General features: G+C 36.0%; 1 pseudogene; it reads right to left on the reverse strand.

The window, feature by feature from the left end:
• Positions 1 to 4548: 4548 nt before the first annotated feature.
• Positions 4549 to 12360, reverse strand: LOC103695561 (annotated as a pseudogene).
• Positions 12361 to 18714: the final 6354 nt, after the last annotated feature.

Genomic DNA, 18714 nt, shown 5'->3' on the forward strand with positions numbered 1-18714 from the left:
CTTACTATAATAATAAATAAATAAATAAATAAATTGATAAGTATTGCTTCTCCTGGCAATTAAGATCACAAGAATAACCTTAGGGTGACCTAAAAATCTGAACTCAAGCTAAGGTAAAATAGAGCTCACGGGGTTCTTATAACATATATAGGATTCACTCAGCTGCTATTGAATCAGTGCTAAAGATATTCACCAAATAGATCTACATGAATGTGGCTTAAAGCTTTGCACGTTCCTTGATTAACGCCTCCACCAACCCTTAGAGGAATCATTTTGAAATCATGAAGCACCTTGGTAGATCTCAAAGAGTCTTAAAGTTTGAAACCTCCAGCCAAGGCAGGAATCATGGTGACAGCCATCACGATCTCAAAGTCAGCTCCATGGAATCATCAGGACCATAACCCCACCCTATCTGCCTTGATAGCCGGAGAGAATTGAGCACCTTCTCCACACCAAATAAAATTCTCCTCCCTCGCCTTATCTTTTGTTTTCTAATGCTTGATTCCTAGTACCCCATTAGTCCCACATTTGTGTACCCTGGCTCTCTATGGATCATCTGGTCCCAGGGGGCCCAAATATCTACCGGACTTGGACCCAGCATAAACCCAAGGTTGAGTCAAAGTGAAACCGGATTAGGTTAGGTATGGGTTAAAATATTGAACCGGATGGGTCTAGCCGACTGGACCCCTAGCTCTCTTGCTGATTAATGGTGAGAGGAGAGAAAATCTCGGAGGATGTAATGACCCACTATTCCGGCCTAATGGGTCAGCCTCAAGAGGCCAGGCCCATTAGCATTTGACTATGGTTGACCGATCGAGGTCGACTGAGAAGAAGACTCCCAATCTCCTCGATCATGTCGGACTCCGAGAGTTCGGGGTGATCCAACCACCAGCCGGATGAGATTAGGGACTTGGTTGATTATGCTGACCAGATAGATATTCAGCATCTTTGGATAAAAGATTTAAAATTTCTTAGACGGTGGAAATATGATAAAGAAAGAAAGTGATGGGAAGTTGAAGATAGCTTCGTTAATCCAAAGCAGCATACATAATTGCTGGAGCAACCTCCAGATAAGAGTAGGAAGAGGTGAACTCTTCTCATGATAAGGGCAGCCTTATTCTACTACTCATGAGAACAATTTCCTTATTCTTAACTACTAAATCTAGTGCCCAATCTTTCCTTAATAGAATCACTGCTGGATCACTGCATAGCTGGATCTTGGACTCAAATCAATTTGCCTAGCTACTTGGGTCTGACTCCTTGTCCTCAAGGTTAAGATGTAGAAACTTCTGCTTCAATCTACTAGATTCTCTCTAGTTGCACCTTCTTTTGGTGGGTTAGCTCAATGAACCAATGCCTCTGTGACAAATTTGTTGCCAACTTGATCCCAAGTGTTAATCAAGCAATTCCTGTGGCTCAGGTTTAAACAAAATTTTTTTCTTCTGATATCTTCTTCTTAAACAAGGAAAGATGAAACACTGGGTCCAACCTTGACCCACTGGGTAGGTCCAGTTTGGATGCCAACTTGTCTATTGGTTGGATAACCTCCAAAGGGCCAAGATATCTTTGAGTAAGCTTCTGATTCTTTATGATGAGGAGATCCAATATTATATCTTGCTGTAACAATGCTATTATGGTTTAATTCCTTATTATATACCTAGATGTTTGATCCTTAGGATGAGAAAATAGTCTTCTAGATGAAGCTCTAGCCAACTTTTGATTTTTAAATTTTCAACATGAGACTAATCACAACACAAGGGATGAGAATTCTCCCTAATAAAACCATTCTTTTTGGCATCAACTTTGTTCCTTTTCCTCCTATATCTAATATGATAATATCTTAAGATTCACACATCTTCAAAATTATTTTGATTCTCCTAATATGACCAAAACTCAATAACTTTGGACAGCCGCCTTCAGACACCAAGCTACACATTGGTCCTCTTTGGTGTGTCATAGTGGATGCTACATGTTGATTGATCATGGATGCCTTATATATGCCTCCACTTGGCCAATCCCATGGGAAAAAATTCCATACCAAGTTGGAGGCAATGATGTCAAACCATTGCCATCAATCGCTTGTCAATAACAAGCTTGACAAAGCCATTGTTTATAGCAAACGCTTTGGAGCTTTGCCCAAGTAATTAATCCTGAGAAAACCTCTCTGTGAAAAAGACCCCAATTCTATATGCAGCAGGAAGGCTGGATGGCAAAGTTGATGGTGATTTGGCACAACTAGAAGCTACTCTGAAAGGAACAGATTGACCTTTGGGTGCATTATATCATAGAATTCAATGACCCTTATAAAAGCTACTCTGACCAAAGCAGGGCTTGATTTTGTTTCTTGGATGCCAAGTTGCCAGCAAAATTGCGAGAAATTATTGGCTGGATTAGATCCATCAGCTCAATGGCGGATCAGTCCAACCACAAACCAACATGCACAAAGTGGACAAAAAAGAAACAGGAGGAAAAAAAAAAAGGAGCAATCAGGTGTGTTTGTGCATGCTGGTTTATGGTTGGATGGATCCACCAACTCAACCATTGGATTTGGTCCAACTAAAAATTTTACCAAAACTAGAGGTAAAAACTCGGTATATTGGTACTAAACTTTTAAAAGTAAATCATACAAAGACAAATGGGTGCATGGAAGACTAGTTGTCACTAAGGGTAACCTACCTTACTGTTTTTCAGGCTAACAGCAATTACAGAACAACCAAGAATCTAACCAACAGTTCTGCTAAATCATTGTAAGAACTCAAAAGTTTCATCCCTTTCGCAGCATTACCCTGAGACACCACATTCCCTCTTCAATAGCAGCGCCTGAAGCCAAAGCCCAACCTCAAAATTTTGATCAAGTTCAACAGCGCTGCATACTCAGCCCAACCTCAAGATAACACTGAATCTTCTTGGATGCCAACCATATATATCCAGCAAAGTTGGAAATCATGCTGAGGAGCACAAGAACAATTAATGTTGGCATTATAAACAACACAACCCTTCTCCTAACCATTGCTACAGACATTGAGGAACGCAAGCCACACTTTTGGGTTCAGGCTCATATCCTCACAAGAAAGAAAGAAAAAAAAATGCAGCCACAAGTCATACAGAAGACCTGATGGTGTTTGATTAACTTCTCCCAGTCCCCAGCTCATCTTTAGAGCTGGTCGTTGGCTCGCCACGGGCACATCATTGAGCCAAGCCAATATTTGTTTTAGTATAAACTGCCTCCATTTGGACCATCAGTCAGCAACAGATGATGCCAAAAGACTGAGGTCCGCTTAGCTTTGATTTGCTTTTGGAAAGCCTTAAAAGAAGGGTTAGAAACTCTTTTAGGCTATTTTGAAATATTTGATTAAAATTTTGAAATAATTTTCTAACTTCTCTAAAGGCTGAAAAAAAATCTATTAAAGAATAGCTTTAATTTAGAGCTTTCGGGCAAAAGCTCTATTTGAGATAATGTTGGGAAGCTGTTTTTTTAAACACTCACTCACCTAAATGACCCAAGTTTGATTCCTGACGTTGGAATATTTTAATTAAATTTAAAATACCTTTTATTATCATAATCATTAAATTGGTATCTTTTATTGCCAAAAAATAATTATATTATTTAGTATATCTATTAGATTAAAATATAGAAAATTATATATTAACAATACTTTATAATAATGATTTTTGATAGTACAATATAATATAATATGATAATAGTAATGTAATATTATATTATATAATACTATTATCGTTGTTATCCTGTTATAGTAACTATAATATAATAAATCATATTATTACTTTCTAATAATATAATGACATAATATGTTATAATATTATATTTAAATAACAATATTATATTATTAGATTATAATAATATTATAAAAGATAGTAGTTTTTATAATAAGTATAAAAATATTATTTATTAAATTATTTAGATTAAATATTAAAATAGATAATTTATATCTTTAAAGTTTTTGGGATTACAAACAATTAGACTATTTAAATCACAGTATAATATTCTTTATTGTTACCTTCTAATACTTAAACTATTTTCTCAGTTTGGTTAGTAAATAAATGTTAAAATTTTATAGCATCTCAAACACGTTTTTACCAAACTTTTTAGTAAAAACTCTACTAGCATCTAAAGTTCTAAACTCTACTGCAACACCAAAGGAGGCCTCAAGCCTAGCTTGCCATCCTTAAGCTTCTTCCCTCTTTGCAGCTTTAGCAGAGTTGGCCCAACATGGTTGACACACATCCAATGATCGGCAAACCTTTTGGTGCTTGTTGTGGCCCAATAACTGCTGAGATTTTTAGAGATAAGGATGCAATTTATGATTTTGCACCAATTGACCAAAAAAAGTGATGCTTCCACAAAAGAATAAGTAGCAAGCTAGATGCCCACAATAAGAAATGCATTTTCTTGCCTTACAAATCCTAGTGTCTCTTTTGCTTTCTCTAAATGTGGCTTGTCACTTGTATGTTTCTGATGGAACATTTGGAAATGGACGCAAGAAATCTAACATTCTAATTCCCCTGGCTTTTCACAAGGCATGCAAATTGGTCAAAAATATTTCAACTTGATAAGCAGACCTATATGATCAGTGACATGGTTCACTCATTTTAAAAGAACTAATGGATTGTTGGCTACATGCTTTAGCAATAGAAAGTTATCCCTGTACTTGCGCTCAAAATAAGGTACTTATTTCTTACTAGTAGAAAACTTGCTCTAGCATGCTTAACAACTTTTTCAGATTTCAATCCACAGATACATCCATGGATTGAATCCTTTTAGAATCATGTAAGATACAACTCAAATGCACTGAAGCCTTAAACCCTCGAGGTGCCAAGCTTTCGCTCGAAGAGGCGACGCAAGAGATAGACTTGCAGCACGCTAGCTCCAACCAATGCCGCGGATTCAAAGAGTGATTTGTGAATGGTCCTCTTGCTCATGTCTTCATTAACTACAGACAAAATCAACAGAGTATAAATCATATGATTAAGGTGCGTTGGTTATGCTTCTGAAGAAAAAAAAATCATGCAAGATGATTATGACTTGTGTTGTCCAATTAAACAGGTTTTTGACTAATTAGATTGATCACATTTTTGTTACAAGTTACTAATTTATCATCATCAACCCCTCTTCCCATCAAATATGGGATCGGCTAACAAATGAAACTCTTAAGTTGTAAAAGCTCCAGGGTACAATTGAGCAGACATTACAAGTAATTATCAGGCTGAGATCAACCCTAGAGTTATTGGTATCAGCTCCTGTCAAAGCAAATTTAGGCAAGAGAAAACCTATATAAAGCCTAAATTGTTAGTTTTACAAGGAAAATCTACCTCATCTGTTGCAAATTAATCTCATGCAACTAATGAACCCTCCAAATCCTGTTTTTTAAAACTTCTATTGAAAACACATCTCATTTTTTAAAATTTCTATTGACTATTTTTTGTCCTTCAAGTTCACAAAACAATTACATTCAATATATGGATCAGAGGCCATCCAAGCATGGCACCATAAGTCTCTAAGAACTAAAACAAGAAAATGCCAACGTGTTCCAAAAATTTGAAGAGAGCCAAAACGTACACATAATATGCAAAATCATGCATCTACAGTGTTGTGATCTGGCACAACCTTTACCACAGATGGAAATATAAATTGCATAAGATATACCTAGAGCTTGGCGGTATGACTGAGCAACCAACCAATGCTGCTCAAACTGTATGCCGTTCAAAGCTTCCTCTAGTTTTGCAATTTGCTCAAGTAAAGGGGCAACATGCTCTGCATATATAAGAAGAATAAGAAGAATAATGGTCTTCATCCTAGGAGGGGAAACACAAAAAGCAAACTGCTTACCATCTTTTGCATGTTGGTCAATGTATGAAAAATGATTGAGATGTACATCAAAGTCTATGGTTCCATGATATGGGGATTTGTTGGTAAAGCAGAAGCGATGGAGACCCTTCTTCTGAACTACAAATTCAAACTTTTAACTTATCTTGTTACGAAAATCATAAATTTGAGCTCCATTGGGATCTCTTACCTGTAGCAGTCAACAAATCATGAAGTCACTGGTAGCACACTAAAAGAACCAGACATCTAAAAACATAATATCGTATGGCATGTTTTCCAAAGCACTAGTCTGATTTATGTGGCTGCACAAGAAAATATTCCAACCACAGTCAAGATTGTTAATTTTGTCCTATCAATGCCCCCAACACACAAAAAGAAGTCAACAGTGATGATATCCAACTTGGATGACCCAACATTTTTTAAATCATTGGAACATTCATCAAAGATTTTAACATAATGTGAAACCCGACTTATGTGTAGGTGAGTGTGTGCAGAAGCCGGCAGGCAGATGGGCACAGTACACATGCATGCATGCATATGTGGCACAAATAACATCAATATGGACAGGGAGTTCACTTACCAAAAACTGATTATTTATCTTTAACAACAATATGAAACAAAAATGTAAAAAAAAGGTAAAATCATCTTTATTTTCATCATTTTAATTCCCTTCACCACACTATTTCTTCATAAGTTTGTATTAAATCTTTTTGGAGATCATTATAGGTTGATGAAATCAAAGCAATAATAAAGCTAGTGTCTGTTTCAGTTCTTTTTTTTTTTTCTTTAATCACTAATATCTATCAAATAAAAGTTACCATTCATCTTCTTTTCCAGCAATATTCTGACTTCTTTCAAACTAGAAAAAAGACTTCTTTCAAACTAGAAAACAGACATCCTGATTCAAGCCTTAGAAATAAAAAGAAAAAGCAACAGAATTTTTGATGGAAGGAAGGATATACCACTGAATTCGTTCATAATAAAATTAGTCTTATGATGGGCAAGGAAGGCAAGCACTGAAAGGAAAGTTACAGTTTGTAAAAACAAAACCCCTCACCCTCATAGGGTATGGTATGGATTATGGAACTGATACGAAGGGAAAACATAGATAAAGGCCTCACCAAGGAGAGAAACAGCTTAGCATCTCACATGGCAGGAAGACAAGTCATGAATCATCACAGAAGAAAGAACCATGCAATTATCTGCCAAACCCTGCTTCACCAACCATGGTTAAAATTTCTTCTACATATGCTACAGTGTACAGAGCATTTCTTCATTTTGCAAATTATTAGAAGGGCAAGTGTCTTGCATCATAATCTTCTTGCAAAGAAAATCAAATTTACTACTAAGATATCATAATAGCCAGCATGAATTTAGAGGCTCTTTGGTTGCCTGTGATTCCACTTGCTTTCAACAGGATTTGCAGCTGCAAGTAAAAATGTTGAGATCGTATTTTCGATTGGATATTTGGTTTGTCTTAAATGCAGTTAAAGCAATAATAGTTCTCTGCTTCGATGCCTGCAACTAACAACTACAACCGCAGTTGTTGTTTTTGATTGTTTGATGATGAGACAGCCAAGGTCACCTGGCAGCTAACCTGGCATGACCTTTGCTTAAGTAGTTTTGCCAAACTATTTATAGCAATCGAGTATCGCAATCACGAAACATACTCTGAAGCAACTGCTCAAGCTAAATCAATGTCCATCTATCTAATAATCACAATTCTAGCAATAGTAATTACAAATTGCACATTGCAATGGAATCAACTATCCTAAGCCAGGGTAAGCTAGAAGTTAGGAACCTAATGAAAGATAAATTTCACCAAATTATTTATAGCAATCGAGTATTGTAGTCATGCAACATGCCCTGAAACAACTACTCAAGCTAAATCAACGTCCATCTATCTAATAATCACAAACCTAGCAATAGTAATTACAAGTGCCCAACCAGTCATCAACATCAACCCAAGCAAAACAATTTTATCTTTCAACGCTTTTTTTAAAAAATCTAGAAGCATGCATTGTTTTAAAAATCGGACCGCCCGCCTACCTAGACACTCACTTTGGACAAATCAAGCCCCTGAGCTCCTCGCTTGGTCCCAAGCAGCCTACCACAAGGTGGACACGCTTATGTGCTAAAAGCATGTATATTATGCAGGTGTGTGGTTGCTAAGTGAGTGGATGCGAAGTCAAGTAGATGGGAAGGATACCCATCAACCTAGTATCTGATCTCAATTCTTTTATACTTCCCCATTTCTGGCTTCTCCCATTCCCTCTAAATTCACTACTCGCATAACGTTCGAGCCTAAGCCCTCCTGATGAAAGAAGGTCATCAATTGGAGATTCGAGATGGTGAGCAGTAGATGATGAATGGTGATAGGCATCAATACTTAAGGGAAAGTTTATTTCCTTTTCCCTTATCCTTTACCTCTCTTTTACCTTTTCTTAAGATGCTACGGAACTGCGCTGGGTTTGCCATCAGCATCATTGACTATTGTCGGTGGCGGTGCCACTTGCAACAGTGACTGCAATGGTAGTTCCATCAGCAACAGCAGCTGTTGTTGATGGTGCTGTGAACAAGAGCCAGCAACAGCTATTAGTGCTGGTGATGGTAGTGCTGCCTGCAGCAGGGGCTGCAACATGTGGTGCTACTGGCAATAGCGACTACTAGTGGTGGTGGTGCCACCTGCAATAAGGGCTACTACTAGTGTATTGCCTATAGCAGAATAGTTTCCGTGGGTTTTTTGATCTAAGTGTTAATCATGCCTTATTGGGGTCATTTCAGGATCTTTGGCCTAAGTTGAGTCAGGCTTTTCTATTTATACTCTTAAATGGCACACAGTTATTGTGGTTTGATAATTGAACAAAGATAGTTTTGGAGAAAATGATTGCTGTTTAAGTTGATTCCCAGCATTATGCATTGATCTGGTGAGAGACTAGCCCTTAGATGTAATTCCTAGATTAGTTCCTAGATCCCCGAATTGGTTCTTTCCTCCCTGTCTCATTGAGTCATTCTTGTGGTTTTTACATTTTTCTTCTTAATTTTCTTTTTTATCTAGATCAGATTTTCCTTTCTTTCTTTTTTATTTTCCTATCAAGCATTAGATCCAAATTTTGTTTCTTAAAGCCTTAACAAGTTTTCATTAAACTTTAATTTATATTGCACAAATCGTCTATGAAATAGTCATCCTAATCCCTAATCGTGTCATCTTAGACAACCATTCATATCTAAAACCTAAATCCCAAGACTTTAAAATGGATTCTAATGAATTCCTTTCTCTTTTTAGAAATCTAACATTGTTACATCAGTTGATATGAAAAACCAGATCTAGTCTGAATGAACAGCAAGCCATTAGATTCAGTCCTAAACAACACTTTAGCCTTTCATTCCCTCATTAAACCCTAGATTTAAAATTCTTTTGGTTCAACATCACATTGACTATCAACTTTGCATTGGAATTTCAATATTTGCAGTTCAATTTTGACAATTATTCAGATCTGAATCCAGTTTTCCAGAGTATATGTTTCAGTTCTACCCTCTCAGCCTTGCTATGGACCCCCTTTCGTACACTGTTCTGCATCACATGCAAAGCATAATACTCCAACTCCACAACAATGTATTAGAAAAAGAATAGTTGGCACATAGCAGCCAGGGGTTTCATAGTTGTTGGTGGAGAGCACGTACTATAGCGGATGATGCGAACCCAAAGCAGGCTATTAAAAAATATAAATTTTATTTCCTACTAAGTATCAAAAATCAATACTTTACATCAACTTCATGCAAAAACTTAGAAATAAAAAGGACAAAAAGCTAAAAAACATCATCGATCTAACATCATAATATCATATCAACATTCATATAATGTAAAGATCCACAATAAAGGGATGCTCCGTTCTTTCCCACTCTCCATTTTTATCTTCTCCTCTTCTTCCCCACTCACCATTCAATTAGATCACCAAATAAGTGAACCGGTTTCTAATAAGCCCCTAACTAAACCGATCAAATTATTGCTTACTTGCAGAGTCAGTCCAACCCATATTGGAACATCATGCCCACTACAATGCAATAGTGTAGTAGCTGCTATAGTCACTTTTCACCCGTCATATCTAGAGCTATAGGCCCAGGGGCTATATGAGGCCGCCATGGCACATAGCATAACGGTTTAGGTTTGAAACTGCTATAATGCCCATTATGGACATTTTTTAAAGCATTGTTCTGCATTATAGATACAAGACTATATTCTAGATGCAGCTCGTATTCCATGCACAGCTAGTTGATGGAGCATAAAATGTTTGAACAATTGAAATATTTATCTTGAACCTAAGGGCTCGTTTGGTTCGCGGGAAAAGAAGGGGGGAAAGTATGGTCAACGGGAAAGTAATGAGATGCCTTTTGTTTGGTTGGAGTTTTCAAAGGAGAGAGAAGGAAAAGTTGTATTCCTATAGGAATATGATTCTCATATTTCATGAGAAAATCTTTTCCATGAGAAACCTGAGAAAGTTACTTTTCCATGAGGCGGAAATCACTCCATTTTTATTTTTTTCCAAAAAGGCCCTTCAGCATTAAAGAAGCATTAAAGACCTAATTTTTATTAAGGGCATAATAGGAATTATACATAACTTTCCTAGGAAAGTGGAGGGTCAACCAAACATAAGCACTTTGAAAATTTGTCACTTTCCCATGGTCAACCAAACATGCCAAAAGTATTTTTCTAGGCATCCTCTTCCTAGGAATCTGTTTCCTAGAAATCATATTCCTAGGAGGAAAAATGCTTCCCGCGAACCCAACGAGCCCTAATATAATTTTAATTCAAAGGCCAAGGAAAGTTGAAATTAGCTAGAATTTATTGTTCTATTTTGTTCTTTATTAAACTTGATACATGGCTTTGAGTATTGTCAGAGAAAGGGAATCACAACAAAATAATGTCTACATGGAAATTCAATAAGGACAATTAAACTTTGAAACTATACCATGATAGATTGAAAGAAAGAAAGAAAGATATAGATAGACAGACAGATAGATAAAAAATTTTAATTTAATTTGAAAATAATCTTCATCAACTTAATCCCAAGGACAACAATAGCTATATATATCACAAAAAGTCTAGAAATAGTACAAAAATTGCGTATCTGCACATTTACAAGTTACAATATAAACCCCCCACCCCCCTCTGACGAAAAAAAAGAAAAAGAAATATCAGATTCACATTTAAAAATTAGTCAAAACATACCACAAGATCCACGCCATCATTACTATCCCATGGAGTATCATATTTAAGCACGACAAAGGACACATGAATTGTATCGCCTTCATATTCCACTGAATGAGTCAAGCATTCTTCCCTATCTATCACAAACCTAATCCCAACTGCTGGCCGAAAAAGCAGCAGAAGGCCTGAGACTACAAAAATCATGAGTCGCGATGAGAACCCCTCCATCTGTATACAAGAACAAGCAAAGCATGAAACAGATAACCCAAACAAACCTATCTTGCCAAAGCAAAGAAAATTGTGAAAGTTACGAGAAATGAAACCCTAAACTCAAATCGAGTCCTTCATGTAGCAAGAAGTCCTTATCATGCATGACAAAGAAAACAGTTAATGCCTCAGAAACTGAAACTCCCTATATCTTGTAAGGATCCATAAACACAGGCATCTTTTCACTTTTCAGTAAATCGATAAATACCATGACGCAATCATTTCTCTCAGATCAGGGTGAGACAAGAGGAAGAAGGGAGGGGCAAGAAATCCAAATTCTGTCACTTGGACGATTATGTACAATGGCATGTGCGTCAGGCGATTCAAATATTGATAGATTTCCAGACTAACCAAAAGGAATTCTCAGACCAGAGGTTGAACAAAATTAATCTGCAGAAAAGCTGCGCGGAATGCTTCACTTAAATAACACGCAAAAGAAGAACAAGAAGCAGAAGTAAACAGCGAATCCAGAAACTAGAGTCTAGATATTATTAACGTGACCTACGGATTTGCACATAAAAGTTAGTAACGTGAAACTACACATACTGAAAACATAAATCTTTATCTCAAGACCATTCCTCAAAAGGATTGAAATCGAGCAGGAAAACAAATAAAAGCGGGAAATCAAATAGAACATCTTAGCTTCATATATTAAATTTAAAAGAGGAAAACACAGAGATTAATCTCCAATTCCTGATTCATTTCTTTGAGATTTAGAAGCAACGGCATCAACTACAATTCCATTAGATGATCAAGTAGACAAAAACTAAGGCCAGAAATTCAAATGCATGGTCATAGTATTCATCAGCTTCAAAAAAATAAATAAATAAATAAACTACAAATTCGAGAAAGGAAAAGGGTAGATGGAACAGTTTCCAGATCGCATCAACCAAATGAGATCGATGAGAATTAGAATCGATAAGGGGATAAACTAATAGGGTTTTCTCAAGCGAGTGAGAGAGAGGGAAGGGATTTTGCCTCGTGATCGGTTGCTTCGAATTTGCGAGGGCTCGTCCGACAACTGTCGTCGTAAACAGAGAAGGGCAAGAGGGGGACATGTCTATTCGCCCTTTTATAGCCTGGGCTCGGTGGGCCTTAGCAGTGAATGATCCGGCCCACTTTTGGAGTTCTCCCGACTTTTGGACTCATCCCATGATATATTGGGGCCCATGCGGTATATGGTACAGCATCCGTGCAATACACGGGGGCCAATGTATCAGCGGTGGTGGTTTCCCAACACATGGCGCTCACATCACCGCTCAGGTCCTGGGACCTGTGTGGTGTGGATGGTCGTGATCAGCTAAGTGCTGTTGGCCTGCCTAGCCCACAGCCTTGAAAGGATCCTTCCAAATCTCAGGAGGATTCGGGCTGAGAGGGTATTAGATTGATAGGATCGTGCTCGTACTGCTGGGTCCTCGAATCCAATAAGAAATCTAATCCAATCCAATTAGATTATTCAAATAAATTTTTAATATTTTAGATTTTTATATTAAAAATCATTGTTATATATCTATTAACTCATGAAAGTGATGGAAAGATAACAACGTTAACCTTCCATTTACTTTTGATTAAAAAGTTATTGTTTTTAGAGTATAAGGGGGAAATTTAATGAAAATTTTGAATTTTTAAATAATTATTTTATTTAGAGAGGTACAGGAAAAAAAAATGATGATTATTTATGTTGCAATGAATTGTTTTAATGATAAATAGGGCTGAAATTGGATCGGATACGGATCGCATATTAGTATTTTCATATCCATATTTATTTTATTTAACGAATACAGTTATAGATGCTAGTTGGATGCAAAAATTCATATCCATATTTTTTTTTAAACGGATGTGGATACTGTTGTCGTCGTATCCGGACTGAAATAGGAGCGCAGCTCGGACGACTCTGAGGTCAGCTGGAGACCGGCTGAGCAGGCTGGTTGAGGTGTTGGGCGTTGAACTCCTCCATCGGGTAGCCTGCAAAAAGCCACTTGCTAAAGGATTTTCGATAGGAGACCTTCCGATGTCTAAGTTATAACAATAAAACAACAGTATGGAAGGAAGAGATTTCAACAGAGTGAAGGCTTTGTGAGAAAGGTAACATTTTGCATACCTCATGTCTCCCAGATTGTTCTCTTTATATAGGGGAGCCAACCTTATCGTTAACTAGATTGACGTGACATGCAATAACGCCAAGCAGCGGTTGGTGGTAAGTCGCGGTGTGGGAGTCAATCTGTGTCGGCAGAGTGCGGTGCAGGTTTGATGTGGGACATAAGGCTACTATGATCATGGACTGACAGGGTTGTTAGTTGTTGGGGCTATCAATCCTTGTCAACGCATGCCGATTGTTTTCCATAGCTAGCATTTTTTCGGTCGGTGTCGAAGTTGTTCACCGAGCCAAAGTTATTCGCCTTGGCTTACATCTGAGGATTGCGAGATCGGTCAGGCCCGAGGTCGAGGTGTCCAATATTTTTCCCAATAGATACAAGTTGGATATCAAAAATATGGATATAAATACGGAAATAAATCGGATAATTAAACTTTATAACTATAAAGTCAAAGTTATGACTAAGTAGATTATAAATTAAGTTAATAGCATGTTAATATGGTTACTTATTTTTCTTAAAAATTTATGATTGTTATATAAAATTAATAGGATTACAAATAAAATTGGATATTTGGATATGGACCGGTTAGTTGTCTATCCATATTTATATCCAAATTTTTTTGATGGATATGGATAGGGATATAGATATTAGTCGAATGCTTGAATTTCTATCCTTATCTCGATAGATTCGGATACGATAATGGATCTAAACGTCCGATCCACTTTCACCCCTAATAATAAATAATATATTATAATATCCACTATCTTTTTTCTCTATTATTTGATGTGTGTGCGTTTATAAATTAATGCGAAGGCATCAAAGCCATTATAGTGGCCGTTGCAACGTGTACATATTCTGGGTTGGGTTGGTTTTGATCCATAAAACTTGATGGTGAAGCCCAATCTAGTTAAAGCTGTCTCTAGCTCAATTTTATATTGGTTTTTCTGTTTGTTTGTATGCTATGTCTTCTATTTTTGTAATTATACAACATCATAATATAAACATTGGAACTTGGCATATTCAATCATGGTGATTTTTCAGAGAAAAGAATACCTAATTAATGTATTGATAGATCCTGTAATCCTATTAAAACTCTACAGTGCTGAGATGATAACATGGAGGCATCGATGCCTCTATCATACCACTGTCAGTAATGCCACCACTACTACAATCACCATTTAATTATCTCTACAACATTATCGTCACTATGGCCAATACCATTGTTGTCGCATTCACCATACTGCTACCACTACCTTTGTCACCGACACCGCTATTGTCGCCTTGACCTTAGCCACCACACTATCTCTACCTCCCACCACCAACACCATAAATGTTGTTGCTACCTTGGGCACCACTCTACCACAGTTATCACCACCACCATCTTGTTTATATTTTCACAAATAATTAATTACACCAAACATATTTATATTCTTAAAAAAATAAAAAAAAAATTACTAAAATATCTCTTTGCTTATTTTCGAGAATAGAAAAATACAAGTGGTGCCAAACAACACCTTAGTTACGCATATTTTTTCAACTTGTAACATGATATTTTGAGTATACTAGGATTTCTTGTAGTCATAGGATTTCTTATATTTTAACAGTTAGTGGCAATACATGATCTTTAGTGACTATACAATGTCTATACATACTTATACAAAATCTATAGCATTTTTTACTAATTTTCATAACTTGTGTTATGATATTTCGTGACTATGCAAGGTCCCTTACAATTGTATATGTGTTTTCATGTTTATACAATAATTATTGTGCTAGTACATAAATTTTAGTGACCGTACATGATCTATACATTTTTGTACAACATCTATTAATATTCTTTACTATTTTTTACATTCGTCAATTACATTTTGTGGCTATATTAGGTGCATATAATCGTATGTGTATTTTAGTAATTATATCTTCTCTCCAACTTATTCTAGTATTGCCAACATATTCCTTCTACTATTTTTCCACAATTTTTTCCTTTTTTTAATCTTTTCAAAGATTTTATACCCGACAAATCGAATCACATGCTCGTGCTGCATTTAAACAAAGCTAGACTAAGCTCGGAGCCTATTTTACTTTGATAGCATTAGCATTATCTACCCTGCACAAGAGGTATAAAATAATGCTCTCCATGCATTCCTCAACAAGCCTCCTATCTAAGTTTTCTCATAGCCTTTCTTATTTTTATAAATTAATTTTAAATACTTTTGCAGTCTACTGTATACGTTCTTATATGATTTTCACTTGTATAAGTTTGTGATTATTATTATTATTATTATTTTTTTGCTGAAAAAAAAGGGATAGGGGGGGGAGGAAGGGACAAGCCCACCCTCGCGTAGCAGCCCCCACTGGGCCTCCACCCCGCCAGGAGAATGTTCGATGCGGGCAGAAATGGCCGTGTGTTGGGCACCCCGACCGGTTTTACTCATACCCTTCCCACCCGTAGGCCCGGCTCAGCTACTCCTCTGAGCTCTGGCTCGAGTCCCACGTGTGAGTACGTCACATCCGGCACCACCCCGGCTACTAGCGGTTCAAGAGCGGTCCTACACCACAAGTCCAAGCAGTGGCCAAAGTAGTGAGCTCCGGTCCACAATTTAATCGTCGCCGCAGCGATTTCAAACTTGGAACCTTATGGTTAGAATTGCTGTCCAGTACCACAGGCTACCACCTTGGTGGCAGTTTGTGATTATTTTTTAACTATTTTTTATTTATTGGTTACCTCCAACAACATGCATTTTCCTGGGCTTGAATTCTTTCGTTATACTTCTATGTACAGAGAATTGTAGAATTTATTCTTGAAGTACAAAATGTATGGATCATGCAATTCATTAAAAAAATCATAGTGCTCGACAAACAATCATTTTGAATAATATTAAAAATAAGACAAAAAAAAAAAAGCATAAACCAAGAGGAACCTACTTTACAAAAACAAACAAAAGAGATCAAGAGAGAGAGAAAGCAATATTAGATGCAAGTGATTCTAACAATTATGTTCTCACCTAACTATATCAAGTTAAGTCGCCCATTTCTTATTATGTTCACGCCAATCAGTGGTGGTGAGGGACAATATATAGAGAGTGGAAATAATCTACTATATGTTTAATCACCTACTGCTATATTGGTGGACCATAGAGAAGACTGGAAAGGTCCACCAACTTGGATTTTGGAGCAGATAGGATACAAGCTTCAGTGGAAGGCCGCAACGTGGAAATGCGGTTCCTAACGACTAACGAGTGTATTAAGGGGCGAAAAAAGGAATAGAAAGTAGTATCTCATATGTGAAATATGACAACCTATTTTTATTTAAAATCTTGACAATCTGTTCTTATTTTATTTTGAAGGACTAAAGCTATATGGAGCTGCTCATGCGTACTCCAAATGTTCATTTCGCCACGTAGTATAGCGGGATGATTATCACAGGCTAAAATGCATATAGGTGGATGTTATTAAATTGCTAGCATAATATTTGTGGATCCTAGAAACTTTTTGTATGCCTCCACCATACTGTTGCTATCATTTCTTTCATCTTTTCCGCCATCCTACCAGTAGTTTTGTTATCACTGCCATCGTTGTTATCCCTTCTACCACACTGCAGTTGCTATTTTTGGTGTTTTTGTCACCACTATATTCCCTACCATATTGCCGCCACCCCTTGTGGCCAAACTATAACTATTGCTATCGTTTTCGCCGCTACTACATCGTAGCCTCTGTACTCACCCCTCACCACCAATATAACCACTATTTTTCCTATCCTTTGTGACCACTTTACCATAGACACCACCGCCACCACCACCCTATTTATGTTTTTCAAAAAATTAATAATACCAAATATATTTGTAATTATAATTAAAAAGTGGGATTTCTATTTATTTATTTCTGAGAATAAAAGGCATAAAAGTGATGCCAAATGACACCTTAATTATATGTTTTTTCAACTTGTACTATGATATTTCATGGTTTTATTGGATTTCCTATAAACGTACATCTATTTTCAGTATTTATACAATAACACTTGATAACATTACATGATTTTTGGTGGCTGCACAAGGTCTATCAAGCATTATGCAAGATCCATTATTCATTATAAGTTTTCTTGATTTGTACTATAACATAATGCATACCAGGATTTATTATAATACTACATATATTAGTATTACATTACTTTTAGTAGTTGTATACGACCTATACATGTTTGTACGATGTTCTTATTACTTGCAATTAGTTTTCTTAACTTGTATTATGATATTTTCTATGACCATGCTAGGATTTCTTGAAGTCTTATATGTATTCTAATATATGCATAATAATAATTAATGGCAGTACATAATCTTTGGTGATGGTACAAGATCTATACATACTCATACAAGGTTTATAGCATTTTTTTACTAGTTTTCATAACTTGTAATATGATACATATTTTATGACTGTAAAGGTTCCCTTATAATTGTTGATGTATTTTCATGTCCGTACAATAATTATTAGTGCTGGTACATGAATTTTAGTGAGTATACATGATCAATACATTCTTATATAGCATCTATTAATATTCTTTATTATTTTTTAATTTTTCTATTATATTTTCTAGCTATACTGGACCATTTCTAATCATACATGTATTTCAGTAATTATATAATAATAAATAGTAGTAATACGTGATTTTTAGATGTTGTATAAATTCTATATATACTTATACAAGATGCATTAGTAATTGCTATAAATGTTCTAAACTTGTACTATAGCATCTTTTGGTCATATTAAGGCTCATTATAACTTTACATATATTTAAAATGTTTGTAACATAAAATTTAGTAGTAGTACATGATTTTCGGCGGTTGTACAAGATCTATCATACTGTACAAGGGTTGTTAATATTATAAATTTTTATATTAAAAATAGTTACTAATACTTTTCTTAGATCAATAGATAATGTTTTAAAATATTCGAGAATATTGATATTATCAAATTATTTGACAAGTTGCAATGATAAATAATGAAAGGAGAAAGATTTTTTTACTTTTTTCCAAGAGAGGAACCTTTTAATTTTTGAAAGAGGGCTTTGAACAAGAAATTTTGATTATTAGAGTTTTATGAACTTTAGATTTATTAGTAGGCAACTATAATTAAGTATTAGGTAATTTATTTATTTTAGAACAATCTTAAACGGAAATTTATGTATAGTATAAAGAGAGGGAGAAATTACATCCTACACTACGTGTACTAGTTCAGTGGTATACTAGGCCAATAATGTGCCACCATATAGATATACTTGGCATCTTAGCATAGGAAAAAAA

The sequence above is a fragment of the Phoenix dactylifera genome, chromosome 9 (assembly GCF_009389715.1).
Source record: "Phoenix dactylifera cultivar Barhee BC4 chromosome 9, palm_55x_up_171113_PBpolish2nd_filt_p, whole genome shotgun sequence".
Taxonomy (NCBI): domain Eukaryota; kingdom Viridiplantae; phylum Streptophyta; class Magnoliopsida; order Arecales; family Arecaceae; genus Phoenix; species Phoenix dactylifera.